At 39.3% G+C, this 14,080-nt stretch overlaps 1 protein-coding gene across 9 annotated transcripts in view; it reads left to right on the forward strand.

Annotated features, from left to right (window-relative positions):
- The window catches only part of LOC101082513 (ubiquitin-conjugating enzyme E2 E2), a 371,654-nt gene that overhangs the window by 266,850 nt on the left and 90,724 nt on the right, over nt 1-14,080 (forward strand). The window lies entirely within an intron of this gene.

Raw genomic sequence — 14,080 nt, forward strand, 5'->3', positions numbered from 1 at the left:
CAAGCACTGTACTTGAAACTTTTTATCTAATTCTTAATAAAGGCCCCACAATGTAAAGTTTCCTTTTACAGGTAAGTTAAGGAAACCAAGGCTCACAGAAGTACAAAAAGTACCTAGCATCGTGTCTGACATACAGAAGATGATCAGTAAATTATATCACATGGAACCTTCCTTCAGCGCCTCTCAGCCTTTAATATACATATCAGTCATCCAGAGATCTTTTTAAATTCTGATTCAATAGGTTTGCATAAGACTGTTGTTCTCTGGACCACACTTTGAGGCCCTCAGTGACTCCATAGTCTGATAGCAGTTCTCAGCCCTAGGTACTCATTAAATTCTGATTGAAACAGTCTGGGATGGGACTTGGGCTTTTCTTTCATTCTTTCTTTCCTTTCCTTTCCTTTCCTTTCCTTTCCTTTCCTTTCCTTTCCTTTCCTTTTCTTTTCTTTTCTTTTCTTTTCTTTCTTCTTTTCTTCTCTTTCCTCCTTCCTTTTTTCTTTCTTTCTCTCTTTCTTTTTCTTTTCTTTTCTTTCTTCTTTTCTTTTCTTTTCTTTTCTTTTCTTTCTTTCTTTCTTTTCCAGAAGCAGTTCAGCACTGGCCTCCCTTTATTCAAAGAAATCATGTGCTGAATCTATACGTGTGTGTGTGTGTGTGTGTGTGTGTGTGTGTGTGTGTGTAGACAGAAGTGCAGTTTCTGTAATTGAATCTCAGGTAGGGAGGGAGCAGAGAGATTAGTGATCCCAAAAGACCTCATTGGAGTGCCGCTGCTCCTGGAAGCAACAAATTTGAAAACCACAGGTCTCCAGAATACATTTCCAATTCCTATCATGGCATTTGAAGCCCTACATTATCTAACCTCAGCCAGCTGGCATATTTGCTGTTCTCCCAACAGACAACTCACTTTCCTCCTCCCTGCTTTATTTCTACACAGTGCCTTTATTTTACCTGTTATGCCCCATCTTCCTGTACCTGTTGAAATCTTCTCCATCTTTCCAAGCCAGTTTAGTTGCCACCTTTTTTTAATGAAGTCTTTTCCTAGAAAAGGTGTGGTTTATGTCAGAACCACCTGTGGGATATGTTCAAACCACATGCTTACCCTGGCTGAGAGAGTCTGATGTTTCTTCTCGGATCACTGCTGACACAAGACCTGGGAGTGCTGTGGTGTAGGAAAGCCCACCCACCTGGAAATGCTGAAAATCAAATCATTCTTTTTGCGGGGCTCCCATATCATCTTAATTTTGAGTCCCATGGAACACATACATCTTCCTTCTCCCATGGTGCCCAGTTAGGAAGCCCATTAGGGATCAGGACTGTTCGGTTTGTTTGTTTTTGTTTCTTTTAAATCTTGCTCAGATCCTAACACAATGCTCTACACATAATAGGCACTGAGGAAAAAAGGTAGGAAACTTGAAAATAAGTCTCAGCACCCAATAGCCAGTATTTTGGTCTTGTGGAGACCTTGATCTCCTGAAGTGTAATCACAGGAAAATTTTGAATTAAGTCTGCTAAATGCCATCTTTTGTTGACAGTCAATGTCTTTTAACACAGGATTATTATTTACAATAGAGTCTATTTTAGCCACCTGACACCTCCATCTACAAGGCCGACATTTAGCCTTTCTTCTCCTGACCTTGGGGAAAAAGTGTATCTCTCTATGTATTGGTATTTTGTTGTTGTCGAAGTGGTAATGTGTGTGTATCGTGGAGCTGAGAAAATGAGTATTAAAGCCACTATTCTACAGCATTCTGGCTTGGTAGAGTCTCACATGTTGTTACAGGATGGAATATGAGAAACTGAAGCTATTCTTTACTGAATTATAAACCAGAAAAGATGGGACTAAGCAGTCAACTTGTCACTTTCTGTCATGAGCTCAGTATTTAACAGGAAGAACTATGGTGGACAGAGAGAGAGATTAGCATACAAGGTGTCATACACCAAGTAGAGAAAAGGGAAGTCAGACCCCCTAAAGAGAAACCCTTCCTATTTCCATGTCTTGGGTCCAGGAGTAAAGGATGAGGTGAGCTTCAGGACCCTGATTTGCCTGATGACTAGTCCCTCATTTGGACTATGGCTGATAATATCAATGGCATAAATTTACATAACCCTTATTATGGGCCAGACACTATTCTAAGCTGTTTACATATATTATCTAATGTTCACACCAACTTTATGAGGGAGCCACTCTCTCAAAAATGAGGGAACTGAGACAATAGGAGATTAAATAACTTGCTGTAATTCACATATTTAATGGCAGAACCAGGATTCAGACCCCTGGTTGTCTTGATCTGCAACTATACCAGTAGACTAGTGTTTTACTTAAGATGCTTGTGTATTATTTTTCAACATTTATTGTATATCTGTGTGTGCAGTTTACTTTTGCCATTGGCCTTCTATTTGACCTATTGAAAGAGAACCCTGTTGGTGGGTCTTGGAGCCAGAGAGCGATGTCAGGAATACAAAGAAAAATGCAGGTTGTAGGATACCACAGCCAGCCTTTTCTGGAAGAAATTAGATAGCTGTATGAAGAAATTGTTGTTTACCATTTTCCTGTCCAAGAACCAAAGATGTTCCCAGCCAGTAGAAAGTGTATTGAGTATATTGGAGGTATTTAATCCACTTGGGAAAGAAATTGCCTTGATAATAACTTTGTATACAAATAAATAAATCTTTATAAAATAGCTCACTGTCCCTAAGATCTGCCACATCTCAACTTCCTTTTTTTTAATGTTTTTTTTTAGAGAGAGAAAGAGAGGGAGAGCACGAGGAGGATGCAGAAAGAGGGAGACAGAGAATCCCAAGCAGGCTCTGTGCTGTCAGCACAGAGCATGATGCCTGGCTTGAACCCATGAACCATGAGCTCTCATGACCTGACTCAAAATCAAGAGTTGGACGCTTAACTGGCTGAGCCATCCAGATGCCCCTGCCCCATCTCAACTTTCAAATGGAATTTTTACTTCAATACTGTATTATAAATGTTAGAAAACAGGGGCTCCACAGGGCTCCTGGGTGGCTCAGTTGGTTAAGCGTCCGACACAGTTCAAGAGTTCAAGCCTGGTGGCTCAGTCGGTTGAGCGTCTGACTTCAGCTCAGGTCATCATCTCACAGCTCATGAATTCAAGCCCTGCTTTGGGCTCTGTGCTGACAGCTCAGAGCCTGGAACCTGCTTCACGTTCTGTGTCTCCCTCTCTCTCTGCCCCTCCCCCACTCACACTATGTCTCTCTCTCTCTCTCTCTCTCTCTCTCTCTCTCTCAAAAATAAATAAACATTAAAAAAAAATAAAAAACATGTTAGAAAACAACAAAGCTACATTTGGAATGATACCAGGAAAGCTTATATTCTGTTGTCTGTGAGTGGTAACTTTTTTGAGAACTAAAAAAAAAAGAAGGATTTGACTTCCTCAAACTATGTAGGGGCATCAGAGGCTTGCACTTTTGTCAAAAGCTTATTTAACCTTCAGATAAGATCAGTAGGCACGTTAAAGTTCTATAGCCTTCCTGTCTAACACATGTGTGGTGGAACGTTTTAAATAATAAAGAAACATGACCTGCTACATTGGCTAACTCACATGCCGAAATGGCTCTTACAGTACAGGTAAGAGAGGCTAGTTCTGGAAGTCTTGAGTACCTTGAGCACTTTCATCTCTCAATATAGAATGGAGAAAAGGCACAAAGTCAAGTTGGGAGGTGGGCAGTGAAAGCAGTGTTGCAAGAAGTCATCCGTTTGCTGAAGAAATGAAGAGAGTAGCATAAAATCAGTATTTCTAGTTTAAAAAGCTGAAAAAAAAGAAGAACTTGGTAGCTAAAATAAAAATGGCTTTTTACCAAACCTGAATCTAGTCCTTGGAACATGCCCAGGATAAAAAGGTGAAAGGAAACCCAGGTGTTAGTCTTGATCTCTGGTCTCTTCTCTTACGCAGGGCAGTCCATCATAATGGTAACTATATAGTTTCTGCAGTTGAGTCTTCATATCTAAATCGATAGCAGTTGTGAAATGGTAAGAGCCTCTCCTTAGGATCAGAGCACTGTGGTTTTCTGCTGTGCGTGTGCTCTTGAGCAAAGCATTTCACTTTGCAGAACCTTAATTATATCACTTTTTTTTTAAGATTTTTTTTAATGTTTATTTATTTTTGAGAGACAGACACAGAGCGCCAGCGGGGAAGAGGGAGACATAGAATCCGAAGCCGGCTCCAGGCTCCAAGCTGTCAGTGCAGAGCCCGATGCCGGGCTCGATGCTACGAATTGTGAGATCGTGACCTGAGCTGAAGTCAGATGCTTAACTGACTGAGCCACCCAGGTGCCCCTTAATTATATCACTTTTAAAATGAAAGCTTTGGGGGTGCCTGAGTGGCTTAGTTGGTTGAGCATCCACCTTCGGCTCAGGTCACGATCTCACAGCTCATGAGTTCGAGCCCCGTGTCCTCCTCTGTGCTGATAGCTCAGAGCCTGGGGCGTGCTTCAGATTCTGTGTCTCCCTGTCTCTCTCTGCCCGTCCCCCACTTGTGCTCTGTCTCTCTCTCAAAAATAAATAAACATTTTTTAAAAATTTTTAAATGAAGGCTTTGGATAGAAGAGATTTTCAGTGAGAGCTTTTTCATTTTTCAGGTTCTCACCCTTACAAATGCATGCTAAGAATTGCTACTGAAGTCCGTAATTTTTTCTGTGGGGAAGAGGGTGTGTTGAAAAGGAAGAGAAAAAAATCTGCAGATAACTCAATTAACTTATTTCTAGAGTCTTTCAACTAACTAAAGGATTATATAATTCAGTATTTTAAGTAATTCTTGTTGATTTTATGCCTGATTGTCTAATTCAGTAGAATTCTAGTCCTGTTCTAATGCCTCTGCTTCTTCTGTGTTTTGAAAAAGCTGAACTAGATGGTCTCCCAAGTCTTTATAATTGTAACCTTATTTCTAACAACCCACATATACAAAATAAGATTTGGTTCTTTTTGGCTGTGACTTATCTTTGTCCTTACAAAGATAATGTGTCTTATCAAAATGCAGCTTAGGAGGAAAAGGAACAATATGCAGTTTTTCCCCCTGGTCTTCCTTCCTGTTTCCCAGTTTCTCTGTTTCTCCCTATTCATTATTTTGTACAGTTATGTCTTAAAAGTTTAAGTCTTTTGCAAAGTTGTATACTCCTTGCAATATATCACACATTGGGAACATTTAAATATACACAAACACACAGATACACGTAACACGGAAGGAAGTCTAAGGTGTCATGACCTCAGAGTCTGCCTTCTTCAGTAACTTTCAGAAGGCTAGTTTTACTCACTAAGCATACTAACTTACTTAGCTACTACCTTCCCTGGGAAAAGGAAGTATTGTGATTATTAAGTAGTAGTTATTGTTTCATTTAAAAACCTCTTTTTCTCTAGTTTCTTCCTTTCTACTGAGTTGTTGACCCGTTAACAAAGGATACAAATAGATGACGGTAGTGACTTTAAGGTAAGATTTGATAAAAGATATCTACAGTCAAGTGAAGTCATTTTTTTCTTATTCTTCACATTTCAAATCAGGGAAGTGTGATTGAGGACAGAGATCCTCGCATTTATTAAGCACTCATTGACAGAAAGTATAAAATAATTCTTTTTCTTGGAATACTTCATGAACAAGGACCAGACCACTAAGAACTAGAAAGAAAATGTATGAAGGAGAAAATATCAACCATTCAAGCCTAGTGAACGAAATGGATCTTTTCTGTCACCACTATTATATTATAACTTCCTAAGATGGTGTGGTGGGCTTTGGTGTTACAGGTATTGAAAAAAAAAGTTATAAACAAACATAGGAAACCTCAGGAGTTGATGAAATACCATTCTTCATCTGTGTTCTCAAGAGCTACAATCCTGGCCTGTTTTCTCAACACCCTTTTAGCCATAGGGGATGTTTTTCACTATCAGAAGGAGCTCTTTTTTTTCCTGTGACCCAGATAATGCTGTTGCTAAATATTTCTTCTTTCCCCAGTATTAAAGGTCCCCAAAATAACTTTTTATAATGCTGTTTTTGCATAGAATGTTACCACTTCCAAAAGAGTACTTAGCCTTTGAGGGGAAGGAAGATGTCACCGAGGAGAATGTAGCTAAGTTGAGGCCTATGGGATGAATAGAATGGTCAGACCTACAGAGCATCTTATCCGAATCCAGGAAGCAAAAAACAAGCCCAGCTGTCTTGAAGGTTTTATAACTAAGTCCAATATGACTGGAGAATGGAGCTGGAGGAAAAGGGAGTGGCAAGAGATAAAGCCAGAAAGGTCAGCTGGAGCCGGGTATTTTTGAAAGAAAATTTGGGTTTGATCTTGAAAATATTAAGAAGCCAGAGAAAGCAGGCAAGCAGAAGATCCCATTTAAAGGATTTTCTGGAAATTGCCCTATCAGCAGCAGTTTGATGGATGGATTGGAGGAAAGCAAGACTGGAGGCAGGGAAACAGGATGCTGGTGCCGTCATGTAAGTAAGAGTTAATGCAACCAGTAGACAGATTACATAGATTGTACAGGCTTTGGGTAATTTAGAGAAGAGAAGGAGGAAGCACAATCAAGGGTGACTCTTGGGTTCCTCCCCAGATTAGAGGTTCCGTCAGTGATGACGAGATACCTAGAAGGAAGATGAAAAAACAAGGAAACTGAGAGTAGAACCCCTCGGGAAGCAGACACTGAAGAGATGTCTTTGGAGAGGACAAAAGAATTGGAGAAGTACACTAAAGCAGAGAGTGTCTCTTGGAGAGATACCTGGGGAAGAGAGCTTTTTAGGAATCAGGGAGTAGAAGCTACAGTTTTAGTAAAATGAAAACAAAAGGCACTGTTGGATTTAGCAACAAATAGGTCAGCTCATGGCCTTGAGAACAGTGTGAAAACATTTCCCCCTTAAATCCCCCACTCCCACATGTTTTTTCTCTTTTCATTCATTCATATCATTCATACAGTTTGATGGTATTTCCCCTCTTCAGCTGCCTTTCCTACCTTCCTTATCTGTAACTCGTCTGAGCCTTGCTTTCATATTTTCTTTTAAGGGATAGGCCTATTCTTTCCTTCCAGTTTGACATTAAAGAAACGTGTGTTACTGTGTTTTAAACAAGCAGCTCAGTATTCCTACAGCTGTTTACTCTTAGAGGGACTTTGGACGTATGGGCAGCAGGTCATTTGCCTGTGAACAGTGTGCTCGCCACTGGAAGGGATGAATTCGTCTGTGTGGAATCTGACATATAAGAGATTTCCAGAGCTCTTGAGAAATCCCTTGTGCTGTCTCCTCTTCCCCATTCAATCCCCATCAACTTCAGGTTTGTGTGGGCATATCAGAGATTCTCTACAAAGGCAAGTTCCTTGTCCCATGGAGCCAGAATTCCTACGTTGCCTGGGCTTCCTTACTCTTTCTCTATCTCAGAGTCAGTGTTAAATGAAAAGGCAGCAGACACAGCCAAAATTTCTTGGTCTTAGAGTCAGAGCTGGGGCACAGCACATTGAAAACATTCAGATGTATTTAAAACAACTTATGATCTTAAATAAAGACAGCGCTTAGTCCTTTTCAGCATTTTTATTGTAGATGTGTTATATTTCGCATGTACAGAAGGGCTCATCCTCTGTAGGCAGCAGCACAGAAAGCTGAACAGTTTACAGTGTTGATCCTCTGACAGAAATTGTCCACGTGGCAACTTTGGTTATTCAGCTAATTTGTACTTTGCTAACTGATACTTGCATTTTAATAGATTTGTCTAATTGCATTTTATTTTGAAATATAATTCTGTTAGCTGTGTTTATCTTTTTTCTTTAAAAAAATAAAATCTGAAAATAAAGTTAAGGGTAGTAATCATTACAAATACTGCAAGTGGGAGGGAAAACATTGCAAATAACCTCATACCTAAAAATCATGATGTTAAATAAACGTTCCGTTCGGTGAAAAATTGGATTTCCTGGAAGTGGCAGCTTGGATTTCTGATGGTTTCCAAAGTTCTGCCCTATTGGAATACGTATCCTAAGATTAGGTTGCAGGGTCATGGTGGTGAGTCTTGGCAGCCTGTTTTCTAGTCCTGGGATGTTGAAACCCTTCTTATAAAATCAGGCAGTTAATCTTTTGAGTGTGTTGGTGAATTTCTGTGTCATGCACAGAGCATAACGACTAGAATAGCAGCTATCATTTGGAGGCTTATTATTTGGGCTTTTACAGGCCCCATTTTCCAGGCTCCGGGAGTACATCTCTGATAAAACTTCACAGTTGTCCCACAAAGTTAGTGCTGTATTGCCCCATTTTGCAGATGAGGAAACAGACAGGTAGAAAGAGTATATAAGGAGAGTACGTATTTACCCAGGGCGTATACAGGTAGGAGTGGAATTCCAAGAAGCAAGTCCGACTCAGGCCCATTCATGTTCTTCACCATCACTCTGTAGTGCATATGTCCTCTGACACCAGCTTTTATTTGATCAACTTAAGGAAGAAGCGATCGCTAAAAATATAAAACGGTCTGCAGCTTCTGCTTCTCACTTTTTGGATCCAAGTATGTAAAAGTCCTTTCTTCTGTTTTATGTAAACCCAAGTCATTCTGACATATTAAAAAAACACTTTGGCCAGTAGGGACTACTGGAGTTTCTAAGTCTGTACTGTCCAGTATATATACGACCACCAGCTACATGGGCTAGATTTAAATTCATTATAATCAGGTGAAATTGAAAATCCACTTCCTCGTTCTCACTAGATCCATATCAAGTGCCTAATGGCCATGTGAGGCTAGTGATTACGATGGTGGATAAGAATAAGCACAAAAACATTTCATTATCACACAAAGTTTTATTAGCGCTGCTCTAGAACACTGTTGCCAAATAGAAATATGATATGAGCCACTTATGTAATTTTAAATATTCTAGTAACCACATTAAAAAAATAAAAATAAAGGGGCGCCTGGGTGGCGCAGTCAGTTAAGCGTCCGACTTCAGCCAGGTCACGATCTCACGGTCCGTGGGTTCGAGCCCCGCGTCGGGCTCTGGGCTGATGGCTCGGAGCCTGGAGCCCGTTTCCGATTCTGTGTCTCCCTCTCTCTCTCTGCCCCTCCCCCGTTCATGCTCTGTCTCTCTCTGTCCCAAAAATAAATAAAAACGTTGAAAAAAAAATTAAAAAATAAATAAATAAATAAAATAGGTAAAGTTAGTTTTAATATATTTTTAGCCCAGTGTATCTCAAATATTATCATGTCCACAAGTCATTAACAAAAAATGATGTATTTTACCTTCCTTTACATTGTCATTGAAATTTGGAATGTATTTTATAGTTTATAGCGTATCTGAATTTAAACTAGCTGCATTTCAAATGCTCAATAGCTACGTGGCTACCATATTGTACGACACACTTCTGGACTTTTATCCCAGGGTTTCTCAGCTGGGGCATATCAAAATGGGAGTGGGTTGGGGCACCTGGGTGGCTTAGTAGGTTAAGCATCCAGCTCTTGATTTTGGCTCAGGTCATGATCTCACGGCCATGGGCTTGAACCTCGTGTCAGGCTCCACAGTGGGCATGGAGCCTGTTTAAGATTCTCTCTCCCTCTGCCCCTGCCCCACGCGTGCACACCTGTGTATGCTCTCTCTCAAAAAGCAAAAAATGGGCGCCTGGGTGGTTCAGTCAGTTAAGTGTCCAAATTTCAGCTCAGGTCATGATCTGAACCCTCCCTCCCCCCCCCCCCCGCCCCCGCCCCACCATCGTCAGGCTCTCTGCTGACAGCTCAGATCCTAGAGCCTGCTTTGGATTCTGTGTCTCCCTCTCTCTCTCTGCCCCTCCCCTGCTCACACTCTGTCTGCCTTTCTCTCTCTCTCTCTCTCTCTCTCTCAAAAGTAAATATTAAAAAATTTCAAAAAACAAATGGGCGCCTCGGTGGCCCAGTCAGTTAAGTGTCTGACTTCAGCTCAGGTCATAATCTCACAGTTCCTGAGTTTGAGCCCCGCATCAGGCTCTGGGCTCACAGCTCAGAGCCTGGAGCCTGCTTCAGATTCTGTGTCTCCCTCTCTCCACCCCTCCCCCGTTCACACTCTGTCTCTCTGTGTCTCTCAAAAATAAATAAAAGTTAAAAAAACAAAAACAAAAAAACAAGCACAAAATGGGAGTGGGACAGAGGGCTGTGTAATTCAGGAACCATTACTATAAGCTTTGGGCTTGGAGGGAGTGCGCAAATGCCACTTCTCAGATCACAGAGAAGGCCAGCCTGCTAAAACTTAATCTGTATGTATCCGAGAAGTGATAGATGTCTTAGATGCATTTTGAAACACCACCCTGTGTTCAATATAGTTTATTACTGCTAATACTTTCTTTAAAAAGGCACATTTGGACGGTATAAACCAACTCAGAATGATGTTAGCTGTGTTATTTAATCCATTGTTGATAACTGCACAGACAGCTGACTGACTTCAAAGAACCAATAAAATTTGGTATTCTGACTAAGAACCAAATAAAACCTAAAATGCGCACTAATTAAATGTAAATTATTTATAGACAGCAGCTGCTTTTGTGAGACGTCTCCTGACTTCTGCTTCTGAGTCCCTTCCTTGGTGGCACTATTTGGTTCCTCCTCAGCCCAAATTATATAAGTAACTGTGATGGCCATTCTTGGAAGATCATCTTAAAATTTCGCAAATGACTCAGAGAAATTGCATCTTGGTATTGTGGAAACATGTCTACGCACATTGTTTCATAGCTGTGTTCCGTGTGTGTTTTTTCAACTAAATTTCTTCATCCTCCTTGAAGTAATGTTGTAACTACAAACCTGTAATTTACTCTACTTTTAAGTTCTTCCTTCTGATAAACTTATCTATTCATATTGAGTCTAATTATAGCTCAAGGCGTAACCATGTGCATTATTCATCTGAATGAGTGAGCTTGTCTGGCAACAAGGAGCTGTTGTTGCCAAAGCTTTATTGTCATCTGGCCTCGGTACATTCTGTCTGTACCTCACTGTCAGCTTCAGGAGAGGTAGGTAAAGAGGATGCGGCAGGGGTGCGTGCCCTGCTTCTCAACATATTTCAGCACTTTGCAATGCACTGTGATCTGATTTTATTTTTTTACTTCATCCTTTTTAAATAAGAGAGATCGAAACTAGAGACAAAATTGAACTCTGCTTCAGGGAGTCTGGGTGGCTCGCTCAGTCGGTTAAGTGTCCAACTTCAGCTCAGATCACGATTTCATGGTTCATGAGTTTGAGCCCCGCGTCGGGCTCTGCGCTGACAACTCACACACCAAATCACAGTCTGCTTCGAATTCTGTGTCTCCCTCTTTCTCCGCCCCTCCCCCGCTCAGACTCTATGTCTCTCTCTCTCTCAAAAATAAACATTAAAAAAATTGTTTGATTAAACTCTTCTTCATTCCCCATTTTCAGAACTATCCTGTCAATCACCCTACACCTCTCTCCTGTTCCCTGCACATCCACTGTCATGAATTTAGGTCTGTCTTTTTTAGTTCATTTCTTTAAAGACTTGGACATATATGTGTGTCCACAAACAGTATATAAAATACTGTTTTATACTTCTAGTTTATATAATAGGATCACACTGCACATATGCTGCATCTTACTTTCTTCATGTATGATTTTGATAGACTTTTTTGGCACACTTGTTCTTAATACAAAAACTTGGTACATATCTAAGAACATATCTAACACGTAAGTAAATTATGAGACCTAGTAATGAAACAGGTAACTCCTGAATCCACCATACATACTGAAAAGTAGACCATCATCAGAACCATTGCAGCTCCTAGATGCTTCTCCTCTACCATCTGATTCTACACAAGAAACTACTCTTTTGAGCTTTGTTCTCTTTCATTTTCTTGCCACACCACATATGTATGTGTCCTCAACAATATATTTTTAAACTTGATGAAAATGCTATATCATATTGTATATATTTCTTTAGACTTGCTTTTTTTATTCGATCTGATATTTTTAAGATTTTCCATGTTAATCAGTATATTTTCACTCTATGTAGTATTCCTTTGGATGAATTTATTCCTTTTTCTGTCAATGGACATCTGTGTTGTTTCCAGTTTTGCTATTACAAATAGTGTTTCCATGAACATTCTTGTATATGTCTTCTGGTGCACATGTGTAAAAATTTCTCTGTGGTATGTACCTAGGAATGCAATTAAAATGTTGTAACACAGGAGTGTATAGTTTCAACCTAAAGTCCACGTACTTATCCAAAGTGAGCACTCTTCAACAATGTATAGGAGTTCTTGTTTTTCCACATCCTCATCAACAGTTGATTTTGTCATGCTTTTATTTTTGCCTGTATATAGTGTAAAATAATATTGAACTGTAATTTGAAGTTTTCATTTCCATAATTTAATGAAATTGAATATTTTTCATGTGATTATTGGCCATTCATGTTTCCTCTTTTTTGGAAATACCTATTTATGTCTTTTCTAAGTTATTGCTAGTCTTTTTCTTTTTGATTCACAGGAATCGGTATACTGGACACTAGAATTTGATCAATTTTATATGATCCAAATGTCTTTTCTTAGTTTGTGGCTTGCCATCCTCTTTAGGCAACCTCTTAAACTTCTGACTTTTGCATTGAAGTGCTTGCTCCATCTACAACAAGGGTTTGTATATTTATTGAAGTAGAAATCCAGTTTTTCTATTTGCATATACAAAAACTGTTTGCTTAGCCCCATCACTTCTGACATGTATCAGATTCCTGTAAGTGTGCAGAAAAGTTTGATGATTTCCTCTGAACTTCCAAACACATTTTAGAACCAAGTTGTCAAGTTTATTTTTTTCATAAGTTTATTTTTATTTATTTTGAGAGAGAGAGAGAGAGAGAGAGGGAACCCCAAGCAGGCTCCTCATTATCAGTTCAGAACCCAATGCAGGGCTCAATCCCACAAACCATGAGATCATTACCTCAGCCAAAATCAGGAGTTGGATGCTTAACCATCCGAGCCTCGCCATCAAGTTTCATTTTTTAAATAACTGTTACACTTTTGATTGGAATTGCATTGGATCAATATGGGGAAAATTGACATCTGTAGGATGCTGGATCTCCCTACTCATAAACTCTCCATTTATTTAATTCTCTTCAAAAAAATCTTACATATTTTCATGAAACTTATTCATAGGTTTTGTGTGTGTGTGTTTCTAATACTATTACAAGATATTTTAAAATATATTTTCTAATGTTGTTAGTGTGTTGAAATTCAGTTGGCTTTTCATATTGATCTTATATCTAACCACTTTATAAACTCTTTTATTAGGTTTAATAAATTGTATATAGATTTTTTTGTGTACATAAATACTGCAGATGCTCACAGTTTTACTTTTTCCATCTCAATCCATACCTTTTGTTTTTTCCTTCCTTGTGTCTTCCATACCTCGATGGATATGATCTCTAATACAGTATTGATTAGAAGTATATGTAGTGGGTGACCTTATCTTGTTCCTCAATTTTTAAAGGATATACTTTTGGTATTTTGCCACTGAATATGTTAGTTGCTGTGAGGTTTTTGGTAGATATTCTTTATCAGGTTAAAGAAGTTTCTGTCTATTCCACTTTTGCTAAAAAGTTTCTTTGTCATAAATGGCTATTATTAAAGCCTATTGAGTGCTTTTCTTGCACCCATTGAGATTATCCCTTTTTTTTTCCAACTTTAATATCTTAGGTAAATTACATTAATGATTTTCTATTATTAAACTATCCTTGCATTTCCAGTGCATATCCCAACTTAATTAAGATGCATGCCTGTGTGCTACGCTGCTCAACAATGAAGTGTTTGTAGATCTAAACTAATTTCAAAATAAGAAAGAGTAGTAACTAAATCTTTGTTGACAATAAAATCCTCCCCAAAGGGTTTGCTACTGGACATGAGGGGAATTTGTGGCTATTAGATGTAGGTATTAGCTTGATGTAGCAAAAAGAACACTGAAAAGCTGAATTATAATCTCATTTTGTCCTTTTGTTCACCTGAGAGATTGCAATTCACGTGACTCATGTGGGCATTAGTTTCCTCAGCGAGTTTCTCTGAGAGTCAGAGACAGGTGTTTATCGCTAGTCGCCATGTGGCTTCACTTGCTTTCCTATTAATGCATCATCATCCAACAAAATGTACTTACTAGG

The sequence above is a fragment of the Felis catus genome, chromosome C2 (genome assembly GCF_018350175.1).
Source record: "Felis catus isolate Fca126 chromosome C2, F.catus_Fca126_mat1.0, whole genome shotgun sequence".
NCBI lineage: Eukaryota > Metazoa > Chordata > Mammalia > Carnivora > Felidae > Felis > Felis catus.